This window comes from Astyanax mexicanus, chromosome 8 (assembly GCF_023375975.1).
Source record: "Astyanax mexicanus isolate ESR-SI-001 chromosome 8, AstMex3_surface, whole genome shotgun sequence".
Taxonomy (NCBI): domain Eukaryota; kingdom Metazoa; phylum Chordata; class Actinopteri; order Characiformes; family Acestrorhamphidae; genus Astyanax; species Astyanax mexicanus.
This window is the reverse complement of record NC_064415.1, coordinates 4,810,606-4,832,416: the sequence shown is the minus strand read 5'-3', so window position 1 is coordinate 4,832,416 and position 21,811 is coordinate 4,810,606. Positions and strand designations below refer to the sequence as shown.

General features: G+C 35.8%; 1 protein-coding gene across 2 annotated transcripts in view; it reads right to left on the bottom strand.

The window, feature by feature from the left end:
* Nucleotides 1-21,811, bottom strand: part of ptprn2 (protein tyrosine phosphatase receptor type N2) — a 365,871-nt gene that overhangs the window by 104,813 nt on the left and 239,247 nt on the right. The gene's annotated exons all lie outside the window — the stretch shown is intronic.

Genomic DNA, 21,811 nt, shown 5'->3' with positions numbered 1-21,811 from the left:
GACGCGAGCTAACGGCGTAAACGTCGCCCCTGATGAACGACGGCGGGGTTGTAATTGTTGGTTTTTCCACGCGCTGGGTGTTTAGCATAATTGCTTTTTAGCACAGCCGTGGGACATGACCCGTAAAGTGAAGACGCTTCATCTGAGACCGGCGTAATGATTTCTGAAGAGACGAAACCGCAGAGAGAAGCTCCATCCACCTCAGCCTCGCCCGCCTGTGGAAGCGCGAGAGATGCAGGACTGCGGAGCTCCAGCTGAAGCTTTAATAAGAGCGATGGTTTCATTAGGATTCTTAATGAATGCACACGGCTGCATTCGTTTTTCCCAGACTCTGGTTTCAGCGCAGAGTCGTTTCTCACACTGAGAGTTTCTCCTCTCAAATATATCACAAATATATCCAGCATCTGAACTCAGAAACCCTCACAACAGTAGAGTGTAGTTTCAAGCCTCAGAAACTTAAAAACACTACAAGATTCCTTATGTGTTCCTTCATAATCTGAATCACTTCACTTTTCATTTACTACAGTCATATGAAAAAGTTTGGGCACCCCTATTAATCTTAATCATTTTAGTCATTTAGTTCTAAAAGGTTTATTGTACTAACAGAAAATGTGCACTATGCATTAAACCAAAATGTGACCGGTGCAAAAGTATATGCACCCTTATCATTTTATTGATTTGAATACTCCTAACTACTTTTTACTGACTTACTGAAGCACAAAATTGGTTTGGTAACCTCATTGAGCTTTGAACTTCATAGCCAGGTGTATCCAGTCATGAGAAAAGGTATTTAAGGTGGACAATTGCAAGTTGTTCTCCTATTTGAATCTCCTCTGAAGAGTGGCATCATGGGCTCATCAAAACAACTCTCAAATGATCTAAAAACAAAGATTGTTCAACATAGTTGTTCAGGGGAAGGATACAAAAAGTTGTCTCAGAGATTTAACCTGTCAGTTTCCACTGTGAGGAACATAGTAAGGAAATGGAAGAGCACAGGGACAGTTCTTGTTAAGCCCAGAAGTGGCAGGCCAAGAAAAATATCAGAAAGGCAGAGAAGAAGAATGGTGAGAACAGTCAAGGACAATCCACAGACCACCTCCAAAGAGCTGCAGCATCATCTTGCTGCAGATGGTGTCACTGTGCATCGCTAAACAATACAGCGCACTTTACACAAGGAGAAGATGTATGGGAGAGTGATGCGAAAGTGCGCTGTATTGTTGGTTTAATGCATATTGCACATTTTCTGTTAGTACAATAAACCTCATTTCAATCCTGAAATATTACTGTGTCCATCAGTTATTAGATATATCAAACTGAAATGGCTGTTGCAAACACCCAAATATTTACAACTAAAATGATTAAGATTAATAGAGGTGCCCAAACTTTTTCATATGACTGTATGTAGGAAAAATGATTAATATAAATTTTTCTCTTATATTTCCCATGTAACATTAATCTACAAGAAGGTTTTAGAGAATTACAAAACGGCTGATTTTAATTTTAAAGAGGGGTTTTATATTAAAGCCCTGGATGAGTGAAATCCTGGTCAAACACAGTTCAGGAAAAGTCAATCTGGAATCTGTGAGCTGTGTCAGTTCAGTACTTACAGGAGTAACCGGGATTATTATTAATCAGATTTCAGGGCTTTTTTTATATAGTATAACATTTTCTCTGTAGATTAGTCAAAGTAAAATAAAGGGCCTATAATTTCACTCAAATATAAACCTATAAATAGCAATATCAGAGAAACCGATTCAGCCTCTCATTTGTATATGGAACAAGATGAAACAGGGAGCCTCAACATTAACATTTTAATATTTTAACATTATAGTCATTATGGATTTTAGTAAAATGTGGTTTGGGGAGGGGGGGGTAGTGCACTATAGGACTCTGTGGGCGTGGCCTAAGCTTTTGTTGTTAATAGCTTTATTTTTTCCTCTTATTTTACTTTTATTTTTATACTTTAAGTAGTTTTGAATCCAGTACTTTTTTAAACACTTTTACTTAAAGAGTAAAAAGCTTGAGTTGATTCTTCTTCAACTTCTACAGAAGTATTTTATTAAACTCTAGTATCTATAATATAGAGTAATGAATGGAGATACTTTTCACACCTTTGATTAAATCTCATAAGTCTCCCTCACAAAATACCAGCATTTAAATGTTATTATATTATTTTTAGGTGATCAACACCACTAATACAAATATTATTCCATTTAGAAGATTTTACACGTGTTATTTCATTTGCATTTAAATATGCACTATTCCAGGGAAGGTCACCAATTAATATAATCATAATCTCCTGCTCTAGAGGACACATCATCATAATTTAGAACAGTGGTTCCCAACCTTTTTCTTCAGGGACCCATATTTTTACCATTGTAAGCTTTGGTGACCCAACATAACCCCCCCCCTCCCAAATGTAAAAGATGTAAGTGTATAATTGGGTTAGGGTGGGGGGGTGGGGGGTGGGGGGGGTTAGAAATGACAAATAAAAACTGACATTTACTATAGATGAATAAAATAAACACGTAAAAAAGGAAAAATTGATACATAAAACATAAGGAATTTTTATCTTATGAAGAAAAAAATAATTAGATCAATAAAATAATACAACTATTTAAAATGAATAAAAAATAATTTATATAAAATAAAAACAAACAAACAAAAAAAAATAATAATATCAGTTTCAGTTTCAAATCAGTAAAACAGCTCACCAAAACCTCAACCTGTCCAAATATTGGACAATAATTGATTAACTTTACAGGCCCTCACTCATTTTCATTTATTTAACTAAACTGAGTTTTATATTCTTATATTATTATATTATTATATTCAGCCTCGCGCTGAATTCAGCTCCGCGCTGCCGGAGAGAGCGCCCGCGCGCGCCAGAGAGAGAGAGAGAGAGAGAGAGACAGAGAGAGCGCAGCGCAGCGCGGCGAATTTTGCTTACCCTAGACTATATATGGTATTAAAATGAAACCCCTTAAAATCAAGAGGGCTTCACGACCCATCGTGGATCTTTGGCGACCCATAGGTTGGGAACCACTGATTTAGAAGGATTTGTAAGAAGGGACACTCTTTCTCTTTTTTGTCACATTAATGGACAGGGCACCTTAGTGACACTTTTTCAACCATTAGGGCACCAAAGGGGCAGTTGCCCTCCCTGCGCCCCTTCTACACTGCAAAAAATCCATTGGCAACAACCAAACAAAATATATGCACCATGTGGCCTCAGTTGCTCGGTCCTGCCGCTTTGCGCTCTATAACATCCGAAAAATTAGACCGTTCTTGACGCAACAGGCCACCCAACTCCTGGTGCAAGCGGTCGTCATCTCACGCCTCGACTACTGCAACGCCCTGCTAACTGGCCTCCCGGCCTGCGTAGTAAAACCACTCCAGATGATCCAGAATGCAGCAGCACGTCTGGTCTTCAACCAGCCAAAACGGGCACATGTCACCCCGCTGCTCATTGAGCTCCATTGGCTACCAGTTGATGCTCGCATCAAATTCAAAGCTCTTACAATCGCCTACAAGGTGATACAGAACAGCTCCTTCCTACCTGCACTCGCTCCTGAAGGCTTACACTACCTCCCGGCCGCTGCGCTCCTCCAATGAACGTCGCCTCACTTTGCCAAACATTCACACAAAGCAATCCAGACTGTTCTCATACAGAGTTCCCCAATGGTGGAACAAACTACCTTCCACTACCAGATCAGGAGAATCTCTCGCTATCTTTAATAAACTCCTGAAGACAGAGCTCTTCAAAGATCACTTACTCTCCTAACACCTCTAACTAACTACCTTCTACTACCAGATCAGGAGAATCTCTCACTATCTTTAATAAACTCCTGAAGACAGAGCTCTTCAAAGAGCACTTACTCTCCTAACACCTCTAACTAACTACCTTCTACTACCAGATCAGGAGAATCTCTCGCTATCTTTAATAAACTCCTGAAGACAGAGCTCTTCAAAGAGCACTTACTCTCCTAACACCTCTAACACACTAACTACTTCTAACCTCATTTCCTTCTTCCCCTCCTTCACTCCTCTATCCTATTATTCCCCTTTGTCCTCCTTTTATCCCTATCCAAAGATGTTTTACCTTTAAACTTATTTTACATTGTACTTGACTATTGTAAGTCGCTTTGGACAAAAGCGTCTGCCAAATGTAATGTAATGTAATGTAATATGCAAATTAAGACAAATACATGTATATTAAGCAAAATAAATCTGCCAATGGGGTAAGCTAAATTTTCTTAGTAAGATTTCTTACAAAAAGCAATGGCAAAGTCAAAATGGCAAAATGAGTGAAGTAACACCAAAAAAAAAATCACTGTTTTTGGACACAAGAATCAGAATAACTTGATTGCTGCTTGATTTTGCTTACTTTTAGTTCAAATTACTTAAAATAAGGTACAAATTCTAAGTAAGAATGATTAAGATAATTATTCCTAAAATAAGCAAAATAATCTAACACTTACACACAATGCTTATTAAGACAAAAAGTCTCATCAGAGAAGAAAATAAGATTTATTGCCTTAAATTTAGAAAATTTCACTTGCCAAGATTTAGTTTTTTGTAGTGGGAGTACACCAGTGGAAATGGGTAACAAAGTAGAAGTACTTCACTACTGTACTGAAGTGCTGAAATCTGCAGAACTCCCTCATTTCTCACTCTCTGTGTTTTAGCAGTTTGGAAAGTGGAGCTGTAGACGGAGCGCCGGCCGCTGGTTCTGATTTATGGCTATAAAGCTTCAATCTTTCTCTCTGGAGCTGAACAGTGATGCAAAGTGGAGTTTTACTCAGGCTGTGCTGAGAGAGAGAGACTCAGAGACAGGTTAAAGCTTCAGACTGATCCAGCAGGACCTCCGTTCTGGATGACTGACGTGTTTGTAGCTGTAAATTTATTTTACAGAACAAAAAAAATACAGTTTACAGTGTTTTACTACTTACTACCTAGTTTGGCTGAAAAAGCAAAGGAGGGCACATGTACATTGTTTCTACTGAAATTAAGGGTATTATTAAGAGTTTATCCTGCTTTTGATAGAGTAACTGCCTCTACTGACCAGAAAAGTCTTTACTTTAAGTGGTGTTGATCATGCCTTAAGCCCCTCCTCCCAAATCAAATGGTAACTGTTCATGGGCAGAGAATCTCAACTCTACATTGCAAAAAAAAAAATCTTAGCAAAATGAGTGAAATGATCTAATTTCAATGCAATATATCTTATGTTTGTGTCTGATATTTGTTGTTGACTGTTGTCAGGGTTGTAATCAGTCAGTGGCGCACGTGTATTTCCTGCCACCAAAACAGAAACACAGCAGAAATGTACCTGAACACACCTCACTTCCAGATCACCACACCCATCAGCGTAGATTTATTCCTAAACTCTGATGCTATTTTAACTGTGTGGGCACAAGGTGTAAAAACAGACTGTTTGACAGGGTGTAAGATAGTAATGAGCATCATGAAACGCCTTGCACAGGGTGTATGATAGGGCCCTATGTCTCTATTTACATATATTTTTTCAAGTTTTTGACAATGGATATTTAGCAGTGTGTCTCCTATCAATATTAAAAAGGCATTTTTGGTAAAATTCAGAAAACAGACAATTTTAGAATGCTCAGAAACTGAGAAAGCACAGTTTTCAGTGTTTTTAACACAGATATGGGCAGTAGATTTCAGATTTCCACATATATAAATAAATATAAATACTGCTCTATTACTGACATAAGAGTCTGTTATTTCCTGACTCGCTTAGTACACTACTTAGGGAGTATTGTATGATTTGGGATTAGACCTCTGTATTTTGTCCCTGCTTCTTTGTGGTGGTTTGATGGTAATTTTCGTGTCTCTATATGTGTGTAAATATATATTTTTAAATCCAGAGTGAGGGTAATATATGTGGGTAAATGTGGACGCAGCCAGAGACGCTGTGGTGTTCGTGTTTTCATCACCATCAGGGGTCGAAACCAGAATCACGTCACGTCACAATTTATGCTGTTGTCATGGCAACTGCAAAAACACTATCGATTCTGACGGCTGCAAGTGGCGCAACCTCGCATCTCCCCACAATGTTTACCTTACATGTCACACACACACATACACACACACACACACTGCAGTCTGCTGCTAAAGTGTGTAATTCAGTACAGAGTGGAGTGTGTGTGTGTGTGTGTGTGTTTTAGGGGTGATGAAACAGCAGCAGTGCTGTGTAAATTCTCATTAGTGTCTTCATTACACACAGCCGGGGGGCAGAGGGCACCTCCCCTTCAGCCTGGCATCACCATGACCACGCCGCTCAAACACAGAGAGAGTGTGTGTGTGTGTGTGTGTGTGTGTGTGTGTGTGTGTGTGTGTGTAGGGGAGAGCAGTAGACAAATCCACGGTTCAACTCCCACCATGGGTTAACCTTTACACTTACAATTTCAGTACGATTTTGGTACAATTTGTGGTACAATTTCAGTACGATATATGCTACGATTTCTGTACTATTTTGCTACGATTTCCGTACAATTTACGAACAATTTCCGTCTGATTTCAGTACAATTTCAGTCAAATTTTGGTGCAATTTTAGTATGATTGCAGTATGATTTCATAACACTTTAGAGACGATTCCAGTATGATTTCAGTACGATTTCGGCACAATTTTGGTTCATCTGTAAAATTTTGGTATGATTTCAGTACAATTTTGGTACAATTTTAGTACGATTTCAGTACAATTTCTGTGCGGTTTCAGTATAATTTCAGTACAATTTCAGTACAATTTCAGTATGATTTCAGTACGATTTGGGTCTGATTTCAGTACGATTTCTGTATGATTTCAGTACAATTTTGATACAATTTTGGTACGATTTCAGTACAATTTCAGTACGATTTTAATACGATTTCAGTACAATTTCAGTATGATTTCAGTATGATTTCTGTATGATTTCAGTACAATTTCAGTATGATTTCATTACGATTTTAATACGATTTCAGTACAATTTCAGTATGATTTCAGTATGATTTCTGTATGATTTCAGTACAATTTCAGTATGATTTCATTACGATTTGGGTCTGATTTCAGTACGATTTCTGTATGATTTCATTACGATTTTAATACGATTTCAGTACAATTTCAGTATGATTTCAGTATGATTTCTGTATGATTTCAGTACAATTTCAGTATGATTTCATTAAGATTTGGGTCTGATTTCAGTACAATTTCAGTACGATTTCTGTATGATTTCAGTACGATTTTAATGCGATTTCAGTACAATTTCCATCAGATTTCAGTACAATTTTGATATGATTTCAGTACAATTTCAGTACGATTTTAGGATGATTTCATTACATCCATTATTATTTTAGTACAATTTCAGCATATTTCAGTATTATTTCAGTACGATTTCAGTATGTTTTCTATATATTGGTGGAAAAAAACTAGTGATTTGAGAAAAGTGCATCTAAATTGCTTGATCAAGTAAATCTAAATAAAAAGTGCAGAGTTTGAGTTGTTTTAATTGAGTGTGATTTCATTAGAAAGCGTTTAGTTCTTGCTCTTTCTGATCTACTGTACTGTAGTGTGTAGAGTTGTGTAGTGTGTGTGTGTGAGTGTGAGTGTGTGTGCGCTACCAGGTGTTTCCGTGACATTTTATTTATTTATTTGTGTGTGTGTGTGTGTGTGTGTGTGTGTGTGTGAACAGCCTCTTCCAGTCTGGGATTAGCTTGGCTGCTCTCTCTCTCTCCCGTACACACTCCCTCCTCCTCCTCCTCTGTGAGTCTGAGCTACAGGTGATCAACACTGCATTTAATTAGCTCTCATTAGCGCTGTTATTTTTAATGACCTGCTGCGCGGCCGAGCCCTGCGCCTGACCGCCTGAAGAACACTAACGACAGGTGTGAACCAGAGCGTCACTATCAATTACACACAGCCATCTACACATCACACCCATTCATCATCCCAGCCTTAAAAAACACAGAGTATTAAAGATACGGACTGTAGGCTGCGCAATTTCTCTAAACACGCTGAAGAGTACTTTTAAAACGTGCACAGTGGTGTGAGCTCCTTTTAGACTGAGTGAATCTGATCATTTTATTGAGAATTCTGTTGCACTCATTTTTAATAGGAGTGCGCCATATAAAATCGCCTATATTTTTGAATACGGTGAACTATATTATACCCTGAAATATCGTGCCATATCACCCACCCCAATTATATATACATCAGTGTACTACTTTTTTTTTTTTACTTTTGTTTCCCATTTTATATCTACTAGAGACTTTAGATTATATCTGTCCAGTATCATTTATTTTACTTTAATCCTGGATATATGGAGATACATGGAGTTTATAATTATTAGTATCATGATACTAATGATGATTTTATATTTCAGTTAGGGGTGTGCCATATATCATATTGTATAATATGCAATAATAAAATGTTATACTCTTAAAATATATATAACTAGTATTGTGTCCCATGACTTTTGCCAAGTCATTGCACATGGACAATTCTAGCCAGACACTGCCAGTCACCATCATTACCACCCACTGCACTGCACTGTCCACTGTGGGTGGTAATATTAGTCTTCTATAGTATATTCCCAAGTATTCATATTTTTTACTGGTTCTTCTGAAATAAAGAGTATTAAAAAAAGGGTTTATGCTGTTTTTGTTGGAGTAACTGTCTCTACTGTCCAGAGAAGACCTTTTACTAGAGTTTGGAGCATAGCTGTGAGGATTTGATTGCATTAAACCACATAAGTGTTAGAGAATCATGATGTTGGATGACCTCATCAACCATCTCCATCTCTCCAACCCCAGAATGGAGCTCCATCATTACAGAGAACACTGTTCCTCCACAGCTCTACGGATCAACACTGGGGTTTTATTATGGCATTATTTTGTTTATTAAGGTGTGGTAATTATTTTATGGCATTAGGCATGATGCCAAACAGGTTCATGTTTGTTTATCTGCTCCACAAACTCCTATACTGAGTAGCTGAAAGCATTGACCATCAGTAAACCCACCTGATTTTAATAATGAGAATAACTGCTCCTGTGTTTTAATAGTAATGTAATATATACTGCAGCATTAACCATCCCCATAAAAACAATCAGCTCTCAGATTAAAGCACTACACGTCTACAGGTGATGATGTCTGCTTTTAACGCTCAGTGATAATTACCTCTTTCTTCATAAAACCGTTTCACAAACAAACATACAAACAAAAATCCACACGTTACTTTAGCCCTGCTGACCCGTAATTAACAGAAAACTGCACTTGTTGAAGCCGGGCTGAACAATGAGGTTAAAAACACACATTAGAAAGCTAGGGCGTATACAGACAAGATACATCAGAGGAGATGATGAGCTCAGGAGATGAGCTGCAACCAATCAGATATCGGAGCAGATATACAGCTACTGAAGAAGATTCTATATTAACATGAACAGAAACGCCAGAAATACAGACCTGTAGAACTGTACTGCTTTACACTGTGTGCGTGATAGATGGATATATAAAGGGAAAAGAATAGATAGAAAATACAAGAGGAAAAAGATGAGTAGATAGATAAATAGATAGATGGATGGAACAGACAGAACGAACAGTAGACAGACAGAACGGACAGGCAGACAGAGAGGACAGACAGACAGAATGACCACTAGACAGAAAGACAGACAAATAGAACGAACACTAGACAGACAGACAGACAGATAGAACGACCACTAGACAGACAGACAGACATAAAGGGAAGAGAATAAATAGAAAATACAAGAGAAAGTGGAGGACAGACAGACAGACAGACAGAATGGTCAGTAGACAGAAAGATAGACAATCAGATAGATAGATATAAAGGGGAGAAAATAAATAGAAAATACAAGGGAAAGTGGAGGACAGACAGACAGAATGGTCAGAGGACAGAGAGACAGATAGAGAGATAAAATGATCAGTAGACAGACACACAGATAGACAGACAAACATAACGAGCACTAGACAGACAGACAGACAGACATAAAGGGAAGAGAATAAATAGTAAATACAAGGGAAAGTGGAGGACAGACAGACAGAATGGTCAGTAGACAGACAGATAGACAGAATGACCAGTAGACAGAAAGATAGACATAATGACCAGTAGACAGAAAGACAGACAATGAGACAGATAGATATAAAGGGGAGAAAATAAATAGAAAATACAAGGGAAAGTGGAGGACAGACAGACAGACAGACTGGTCAGAGGACAGACAGACAGATAGAGAGATAAAATGATCAGTAGACAGACACACAGATAGACAGACAAATATAACGACCACTAGACAGACAGACAGACAGACAGACAGACATAAAGGGAAGAGAATAAATAGTAAATACAAGGGAAAGTGGAGGACAGACAGACAGAATGGTCAGTAGACAGAAAGACAGACAGACAGATACATAGATAAAACGATCAGTAGACAGACACAGACGGACAGACAGACAGAAAGGTAAAACAATCAGTAGACAGATAGAGAGACAGACAAACAGAACAACCACTAGACAGACAGACAGACAGACACAAAGGGAAGAGAATAAATAGAAAATACAAGGAAAAGTGGAGGACAGACAGACCGGTCAGAGGACAGACAGACAGACAGACAGACAGACAGACAGATGGATAGATAAAACGTTCAGTAGACAGACACACAGACGGACAGACAGAAAGGTAAAACGATCAGTAGACAGACAGATAGATAGAACGATCAATAGACAGACAGACAGACAGACAGACAGAGAGAGAGAGAGATGGAAGTGGTGAAGAGTTCCTGCCAGGATGACATTTAAACTGTAGCACCCACCCAGCTGTGCTGTGACCCCCAACACACACACACACACACACACACACACACACACACACACACACACACTCACACACTCACACACTCACACACTCACACACTCACTCACACACTCACACACTCACACACTCACACACAGACGCTCATATTTTGATTAAGTTATAGTAATAATAAACATTAAATTGTAGTAAAGTTAAGTTTAATAATGTCTAACTGTTATCTAGTGTCAATTAAGTAGCTGATATTTGTGACCCTTATTGTAAAATGTATTGTATATTACCAATAAATCGATAAAGTTATTGATCAGGGCATGCTAATAAATAGCTGTATTGTATTTTGATTGCTTTAGGAGCGATTAATGAAGTTATATAGTCATTTATTAAGGTGTGGGGATGATTGCTTATGCTATGTAATAAATGTTAATGAAGTGGTGATGATTGGGGGTATGTAATGAATGGTTTATATGGTGTATTCTGTGGTAATGATTATGTTGGGGTTATACTATGATTATTTATGGTGTGATAGTAATTAGTATAAATTATTAATTGGATATGATATTGATTAATTAGGCTATAAACTGATTGATTACAGTAAGGTAATATCTATTGTTATATATTGACTAATAAAGGTGTTTTAGTGATTGGTTGCGGTGTAATGTGATTGGTTAGTTTGTGCTATTGATTATCTGGTTATATATTGATTAGGGTGTGTAGTGATTGATAAGTGTGTGTTATTGGTTATGTATTGATTATTTATAGATTGTAAGTTGTAGAATAGTTTGATTTTAACACATTTATAGGCAGTTAATTGATTAGGGTGTGTAGTGATTGATTAGTGTGTATTATTGGTTATGTATTGATTATTTATAGACTGTCAGTTGTAGAATAGTCTGATTTTAACACGTTTATAGGCAGTTAATTGGTTAGGGTGTGTAGTGATTGATAAGTGTGTGTTATTGGTTATATATTGATTATTTATAGAATGTAAGTTGTAGAATAGTTTGATTTTAACACGTTTATAGGCAGTTAATTGGTTAGGGTGTGTAGTGATTGATTAGTGTGTGTTATTGGTTATATATTGATTATTTATAGACTGTCAGTTGTAGAATAGTCTGATTTTAACACGTTTATAGGCAGTTAATTGGTTAGGGTGTGTAGTGATTGATAAGTGTGTATTATTGGTTATGTATTGATTATTTATAGAATGTAAGTTGTAGAATAGTTTGATTTTAACACGTTTATAGGCAGTTAATTGGTTAGGGTGTGTAGTGATTGATTAGGTTCTGCACAGTTCGGCTCAGTTGTAATTATTAAACGGGTGAGGTAATGGTTTTCAGGCTGAGTAATATTTGATAAGGGTTTTATGATAACTCATTAGGTTGTGATATAATTGATTATGGTCTGTAAATTATTGATTAGGCTGCTGCACCCTCTCAGTGAGAACCTACTACAGAAAGTTAAACTGAGCCAGACAATAATTGTACCATACCACTGCATTTATAAGCCATTATAAGGCTTTATTAACATTATAAAAATCATAAGCTCTCTTAATCATATAATATAATTCTGGACAAAAAATAATAAGCCATACAGTGATATATCAAAGTGCAGTGATGACTGGTGATTGATTATTGTGTGGTAATAATCAGTAATTTATTGATTAGGTATTGGTTATGGTACTGTATGTAATGATTGAGAATGGCGTGGTAATAATTAGAGGTAATATTCGATAAAGGATTTATGATATTAACTGGATAGGACAATTGATTATTGATTGGACAGGATTTGATAATGAATGGACTGGCTATACAAAAATCGATTAGGTTATGGTGAACCCGAAGCTTGATTAGGCTACATAGTGATTGATTAGGGTGTAATAATGCTTAGTTACACTATATCAAGATTGGTAAAGATCTGAAATTGATTGATTATGGGGTGGTTATGATATTTTTAGGATATACTGTAATTGATTAAGATGTAATTATGATAAAGATATGATATGGTGAATCTGAAGATTTATTAAGCTACATAGTGATTGATTAGGGTGTAATAACAGTTAGTTACACTATGTAACGATCGGTTATGATCTGAAAATTATTGATTATGGTGTGGTAATGATTGTTCAGGTTATAATGGATTATGGAGTGTTTATGATGAAGGTATATTAGGGTGAAGCTGAAGATTTATTAGGCTACATAGTGATTGATTAGGGTGTAATAATGCTTAGTTACACTAAGTAATGATTGATTATGATCTAGAAACAATTGACTACGATGTAGCAATGATTGCTGAGGCTATACTGTTGTTTTATTGATTATGGAGTGTTTATGATTACCCTAAGATTTTTTAGACTACATAGTGATTGATTAGTGTGTAATAATGGTCAGTTACACAACATAGCGATTGATTATGACCTAGTAACGATTGATTACAGTGTAATAATGATTATTCAGGCTATACTGTAATCAGTTTTAGAGTGTTTATGATCAAGATATGATATGGTGAAACTGAAGATTTATTAGGCTACATAGTGATTGATTAGGGTGTAATAACGGTTAGTTACACTATGTAACAATTAGTTATGGTCTGGAAATGATTGATTACGGTGCAGTAATGATTGTTGAGGCTATACTTTTATTGATTACGGAGTGTTCATGATCAAGATATGATATGGTGAATCTGAAGATTTATTAAGCTACATAGTGATTGATTAGGGTGTAATTAGTTTAGTTACACTACGTAATGATTAGTTATGATCTGGTAATGATTGATTACAGTGTAGTAATGATTGTTGAGGCTATACTTTTATTGATTATGGAGTGTTCTTGATAAAGATATGATATGGTGAATCTGAAGATTTATTAAGCTACATAGTGATTGATTAGGGTGTAATGATGCTTAGTTACACTATGTCACGATTGGTTATGGTCTGGAAATGATTGATTATGGTGTGATAGTAATTGTTCAGGCTATATTATAATAGATTATGCATTGTTTATGATCAAGTTATGATATGGTGAAGCTGATTATTTATAAGGCTACAAAGCAATTAATAAGGGTGTAATAATGCTTAGTTTCACTACGTAATGATTGGTTATGATCTGAAAATGATTGATTATAATGTGGTAATGATTGTTCAGGCTATAATATAATAGATTATGGAGTGTTTATGATTAAGTTATGATATAGGGATGATAAAAAATTGTTAAGCTACATAGTGATTGATTAGGGTGTAATAATGCTTAGTTACACTATGTCATGATTGGTTATAGTCTGGAAATGATTGATTATGGTGTGGTAGTGATTGTTCAGGCTATACTGTTATTGATTATGGAGTGTTTATGATTAGTTTATGATTAGATTTATTAGGCTACATAGTGATTGATTAGGGTGTAATAACGGTTAGTTACACTATGTAACAATTAGTTATGGTCTGGAAATGATTGATTACGGTGCAGTAATGATTGTTGAGGCTATACTTTTATTGATTATGGAGTGTTCATGATAAAGATATGATATGGTGAATCTGAAGATTTATTAAGCTACATAGTGATTGATTAGGGTGTAATGATGCTTAGTTACACTATGTCACGATTGGTTATGGTCTGGAAATGATTGATTATGGTGTGATAGTAATTGTTCAGGCTATATTATAATAGATTATGCATTGTTTATGATCAAGGTATGATATGGTGAAGCTGATTATTTATAAGGCTACAAAGCAATTAATAAGGGTGTAATAATGCTTAGTTTCACTATGTAATGATTGGTTATGATCTGAAAATGATTGATTATAATGTGGTAATGATTGTTCAGGCTATAATATAATAGATTATGGAGTGTTTATGATTAAGTTATGATATAGGGATGATAAAAAATTGTTATGCTACATAGTGATTGATTAGGGTGTAATAATGCTTAGTTACACTATGTCATGATTGGTTATAGTCTGGAAATGATTGATTATGGTGTGGTAGTGATTGTTCAGGCTATACTGTTATTGATTATGGAGTGTTTATGATTAGTTTATGATTAGATTTATTAGGCTACATAGTGATTGATTAGGGTGTAATAATGTTCAGTTACACTACATACCAATTGATTGTGACCTAGTAACGATTGATTACAGTGTAATAATGATTGTTCAGGATATACTGTAATCAGTTTTAGAGTGTTTATGATCAATATATGATCTGGGGAAGGTGAAGTATTATTAGGCTACATGGTTTACATATATTGATTAGGGTGTAATAAAGCTTAGTTACACTTCGTAACAATTGGTTATGATCAGGTGATGGTTGATTATAGTGTGATTATACTTAAGATATGATATGGTGAAGCTGAAGATGTATGAGGCTACATAGCGATTGATTAGGGTGCAATAAGGCTTAGTTACACTACGTAACGATTGGTCATGATCTGGAAATTATTGATTACAGTGTGGCAATGATTGTTCAGGCTATATTATAGTAGATTATGGTCTATGATTCCTCAGGCTATATTGTAATTAATTATGGAGGGAAGATTTATTAGACTACATAGCGATTGATTAGGGTGCAATATGCTTAGTTACAATACACATTGATTGGTTATCATGTGGAAACTATTGATTGTGCAGTGATCATGATTAAGATATGAAATACTAAAACTGAAGATTTATGAGGCTACATAGCGATTGATTAGGGTGTAATAACGCTTAGTTACACTACGTAATGATTAGTTATGATCTGGTAATGATTGATTACGGTGTAGTAATGATTGTTGAGGCTATACTTTTATTGATTATGGAGTGTTCTTGATAAAGTTATGATATGGTGAATCTGAAGATTTATTAAGCTACATAGTGATTGATTAGGGTGTAATAATGCTTAGTTACACTACACAACGATTGGTTATGATCTGGAAATAATTGATTATGGTGTGGTAGTAATTGTTCAGACTATATTGTAATATATAATATGCATTGTTTATGATAAAGTTATGATATGGTAAAGCTGAACATTTATTAGCCTACATAGTGATTAAGTAGGGTGTAATAATGGATAGTTACACTATGTATCGATTGGTTATGATCTGGTAATGATTGATTATGGTGTGGTAATGATTGTTCTCAGGCTATACTGTAATCAGTTTTAGAGTGTTTATGATCAATATATGATCTGGGGAAGGTGAAGTATTATTAGGCTACATGGCTTACATGGATTGATTAGGGTGTAATAAAGCTTAGTTACACTTCGTAACAATTGGTTATGATCAGGTGATGGTTGATTATAGTGTGATTATACTTAAGATATGATATGGTGAAGCCAAAGATGTATGAGGCTACATAGCGATTGATTAGGGTGCAATAAGGCTTAGTTACACTATGTAATGATTGGTCATGATCTGAAAATTATTGATTACAGTGTGGTAATGATTGTTCAGGCTATATTATAGTAGATTATGGTCTATGATTCCTCAGGCTATATTGTAATTAATTATGGAGTGAAGATTTATTAGGCTACATAGTGATTAATTAGGGTGTAATAATGGATAGTTACACTATGTATCGATTGGTTATGATCTGGTAATCATTTATTACGGTGTGGTAATGACTGTTCTCAGGCTATATTACAATTGATTATAGAGTGTTTATGATTAAGGTATTATAGGGTGAAGCTGAAGATTTATTAGGCTACATAGCGATTGATTAGGATGTAACAACGCTTAGTTACACAAGATAATTACTTGTTACGAGCTAGTAATGATTGATTAGGTGGTATAGTGATTGATTACGGTGTAGTAATGGTTGTTGAGGCTATACTGTTATCGATTACGGAGTGTTTATGATTAGCCTAAGATTTATTAGGCTACATAGTGATTGATTAGGGTGTAATAACGTTTAGTTACACTACGTAATGATTGGTTATGATCTGGTAATGATTGATTACAGTGTAGTAATGATTATTGAGGCTATACTGTTATTGATTATGCAGTGATATATGGTGAAGCTGAAGATTTATTAGGCTACATAGCGATTGATTAGGGTGTAATAACGGATAGTTACACTATGTAGCGATTAGTTATGATCTGGTAATGATTGATTAGGCTGTATAGTGATTGATTACAGTGTGGTTATGTAATAATAACATGACTCTAATGTGCCGTATCCCTCGTTCTCTCTCTCTCTCTCTCTGCTGGTAAAGAGGGAGCACTCTGGAGTGTAAAATGCCAGGCGTCTCCTTTCTCCTGCAGATAAGCAGCTGGTGGAACAGGAGGACAAATAAAGAAAGCAGGAGGGAAAAGGTGTGAGTGAGCGGGCGAGAGAGACTCTCTCTCTCTCTCTCTCTCTCTCCCTCTCTCTCTCTCTCTCTCTCTCTCCTGCTCATAAATAAGCGCACCGGGCGGCTGATGAAGAGGAAGAGCCATCAAACGCTCAGAACGCTCCTCCCTCGGCCCAAAGGTCACAGCCCGCCGAAAGGTCAGCCAGTCGCCAGCTTCTGCCCGCCTTTCATCCCCCCCCCTCCGGGCCGGCGCACTCCTCCGAGAGAGAGGGGGCTCACGGCGGGGGTCTCTCCGCTCTGACATTTCACACAGGGATCAGCCACAGCAACTGGCATTTAACTCCCTTTAAAACACACGATCCGCCAGCCAGCACTGTACCGCAAAATCCTCCATCAGGAGCTCTCGCGCTCTCTCTCGCGCTCTCTCTCTCTCTCTCCTCACACTCCCACGGCTCCACCACAGCGGAGAGGATGTGTGAGCACTACATACACACACACAGTTTATTTCCTCCCTTTAAACTGAAGATTGAAGATGCTAATGTAGCCTCAAAAACTCAGAAAATCAAACATGAGCTCAGACTGACACTGAATCATTTCTGAGTCTGAGTCTGCTTCACTGAATTGCTTGATTGTATTTAGTGAATCACATAGTTTTAAGATTTAGTGAACTGTTTGCTTGGAATTAAATTAAATAAATGGTTAAGATTCAGTGAATCGTTGGGTTGGGGTTTTATTGTATCATTTGAATAAAGTTAAATGACCAATTGGGAACAGTTTTAGTGAATCACTGAGTTGGGTTTTATTGAATCATTTAGTTGGTGTCAAATAAACTTAGTAAATAGTGATTGAGTGAATCATTTGGTTAGGTTTTACTGAATCATTTGGATGGAGTTAAATGAACTTCTGTGTAGAGATTTTTATTGGTTGGTGCCATTTAGTTGGTATCAAATAAACTTAGTAAATAGTGATTTAGTGAATCATTTGCTTGGTTTTTACTGAATCATTTGAGTTAAATAAACTACTGCATAGAGATTACCAAATCATTTTAGAGTTAAACTACTGTGTAGAGATTTAGTGAAGCACTGGTTGAGTTTTATTGAGCCATTTAGTTGGTGTCAAACTTAGTAAATAGTGATTTAGTGAATCATTTGGTTGGAGGTAAATGAACTACTGTATACAGATTTAGTGAATCACTGAGGTAGATTTTATTGATTGTTTTTTATTGATTGATTTAGTTGGTGTCAAATAAACTTACCTAATAGTGATTTAGTGAATAATTTGATTGGAGTTAAAATACTTAGTAGAGATTATTGAATCGTTGGGTTGGAGTTAAATAAACTACTTTGTAGAGATTTAGTGAATCACTGAGTTGGGTTTTATTGAGCCATTTAGTTGGTGTCAAATAAACTTAGTAAATAATGATTTAGTGAATCATTTGGTTGGATTTTACTGAATCATTTAGGTGAAGAAAATAAACTACTGCATACAGATTATTGAATCATTGGATTCAAGTTTTTAAAAATGTGTAGAGATTTACTGAAGCGTTGATTTTGAGTTAAATTGACTACTGCACATAGTGAATCATTTGGTTGGGTTTTACTGAATCACTTGGATGAAGTTATATTAATTACTGGGTAGAGATTATTGAATCAGCGAATTAGAGTTAAACTAATGTGAGTTTTAGTGAATCACTGAGTTGGGTTTTATTAAGCCATTAAATTGGTGTCAAATAAACTTAGTAAATAATGATTTAGTGAATCATTTGGTTGGGATTTACTGAATCATTTGAGTTAAATAAACTACTGCATAGAAATTACTGAATCATTTTAGAGTTAAACTACTGTGCAGAGATTAAGTGAAGCACTGGTTGAGTTTTATTGAACCATTTAGTTGGTGTCAAACTTAGTAAATAGTGATTTAGTGAATAATTTGATTGGAGTTAAATGAACTACTGTTTAGTGAATCATTTGGTTGGGATTTACTGAATCATTTGAGTTAAATAAACTACTACATAGAGATTACTGAATCGTTTTAGAGTTAAACTACTGTGTAGAGATTTAGTGAATCACTGAGTTGGGTTTTATTGAATCATTTAGTTGGTGTCAAATAAACGTAGTAAATAGTGATTTAATGAATCATTTGGTTGGGTTTTACTGAATCATTCAAATGGAGTTAAATGAACAAGTACTGTGTAGAAATTTAGTGAATCATTGGATTAGAGTTTAATAAGCTATTGTGTAGAGATTTAGTGAATCACTGAGTGATTTAATGAATCATTTGGTTGGGTTTTACTGAATCATCTGTATAGAGTTAAATGAACTTCTGGGTTAAAATTATTGAATCAGTGGATTAGAGTTAAAATAGTAAATCACTGGATTGTAGTTTATTAAAAAATTGTGTAGAGATTCAGGCAACCATTCAGTTGGGTTTTACTGAATCATTTGATTTGTGTGAAATAAACTTACTAAATAATGATTTAGTGAATCTTTTGGTTGGAGTTTAAGAAACTAATGTGTAGTGAATCATTGGATTAGAGTTAAATTAACTATAGTGTAGAAATGTAGTGAATCATTTTGATGGAGTTAAATTAACTACTGGGTACAGATTTAGTGAATCATCGGGTTTGAGTGGAGTTAAAATACTGTGTAGAGATTTGGTGAATCTGGTAAAGTTGGGTTTTATTGAACCATTTAGTTTGTGTCAAACTTGAAACTGACCTAATAATTTGTGTATTGGAATTAATAAAATAATGTAGAGATTTAGCAAATCATTGACTGGCGTGTAGTGGACTGTTCGAGATTTAGTGAATCATTTAATTGGATTAAAACAAACTACTGTTTAAAGATTTAATGAATCATTTGATTGGGGTTTATTAAATGATTAAATGATCTGTTTGTTGTGGTTGAGAGAACAGGGTGTTAATTGTTTAAGAAATTGTTTTATTGTGGTTAAATTAATTGTTTAGGGTTTAAATAAGGGAAGTCCTACAGCTCTTCCTCTCTAGAGAGTTTAGATCTGAGACACTTTATGACACTTTGTGGTTAAGTAAATCGTTGGATTGTGGTTGTGTGAGCTGATTGGGTAAAATTCAGGGGAAATGCTTGAGAGTTTAGAGAATTAATCACATATATCATATATATAATCATTCTATAAACTACAGACAACATTTCTACAAAATTCCTAAAATTAAAAATAGTCATTTAGAGCATTTATTTGCAGAAAATGAGGAAAAGATGCAGAGCTTTCATACCTCAAATAATGCAAATAAAACAAGTTCATATTCATAAAGTTTTAAGAGTTCAGAATTAATCAATATTTGGTGGAATAACCCTGGTGGTTTTTAATCACAGTTTTTTTTTTTTCATGCATCTTGGCATCAGGTTCTCCTCCACCAGTCTTACACACTGCTTTTGGATAACTTTATGCTGCTTTACTCCTGGTGCAAAACTTCAAGCAGTTCAGTTTGGTGGTTTGATGGCTTGTAATCATCCATCTTTCTCTTGATTATATTCCAGAGGTTTTTTTTTATTTGGTAAAATCAAAGACACTCATCATTTTTAAGCGCTCTCTTATTTTTCTCCAGAGCTGTAAATAGCTGTCGGTTGTCTGGTTGTTTTTTGGGAGAGACGTGGGAAGTGGGTGATGATAATGACAGTGACAGTGAAGATGACACCTCCTCAGTGTTCTGTGTTTAATAGCAGTGTTCAGTTTGAGGGAAAGAGTCAGATTAATGCGAGTGATGAATCTGAACAGTGATCTGTGCTGCTCTTCTTCAGCAGACGACTGCAGTACCTGTCTGTTCCTCCCTCCCTAAAGCCAACTCGCATCATTAGGAGATGTAAACACACACACACACACACACACACACACACTCTCAAACTTTCATCTCCAGACCCTTAAAAGCCCCGACACGGAAAGAAAAGGAGAGAAGGGTTAAGCTTTGAAGTCCTGCTGCACTCCTGGTATTTCAGGATCAATTTATTATCTGTGATTTGATTTCTTTTTTCCCTCGTTCATATTACCAGTTCTTTACCCTCCATTACCAGACTGGACCAGTCCGCTTTGAAGTCCAAGTCAAAATGATCTGTCTGTACCGACATGCAGTAAAGAGAGAGAGAGAGAGAGAGAGAGAGAAAGAGAGAGAGAGAGATGCATGCTATACACTTTTCTCCATACATTAGAAGAACATCTTCAAAGTGCACTCTCCGTACAATCTTAACAATCAAAGGCATTTCAAAGTGTTCTATGGGCGACGTCATAGAAGCATCATTTTTGTGCATCATTTTTAAACTATTGTGAAAAGTTTTAGTAAGAACCCACAATTAGTTTAAACTCAAACTAAATTAAAATGTCTGTTTTATGTAAAACTCGATATTTCCAAACATTACTCAACTATGGGCACGAATTCATTCAAACAGAGACCTTTGAGTTAAGTGGGTGTGTGTCCTCCAGTTACATTTTTGGGCAAATTGAGAAAAATGAGAAATGTCTAAAATAACAAAAAACATGCAGAGCTTTCAGACCTCAAATAATACAAAGAAAACAAGTTCATATTCATGAAGTTTTAAGAGTTCAGAAATAATCAATATTTGGTGGAATAACTCTGGTGGTTTTTAATCACAGTTTTTTTTTCATGCATCTTGGCATCATGTTCTCCTCCACCAGTCTTACACACTGCTTTTGGATAACTTTATGCTGCTTTACTCCTGGTGTAAAAATTCAAGCAGTTCAGTT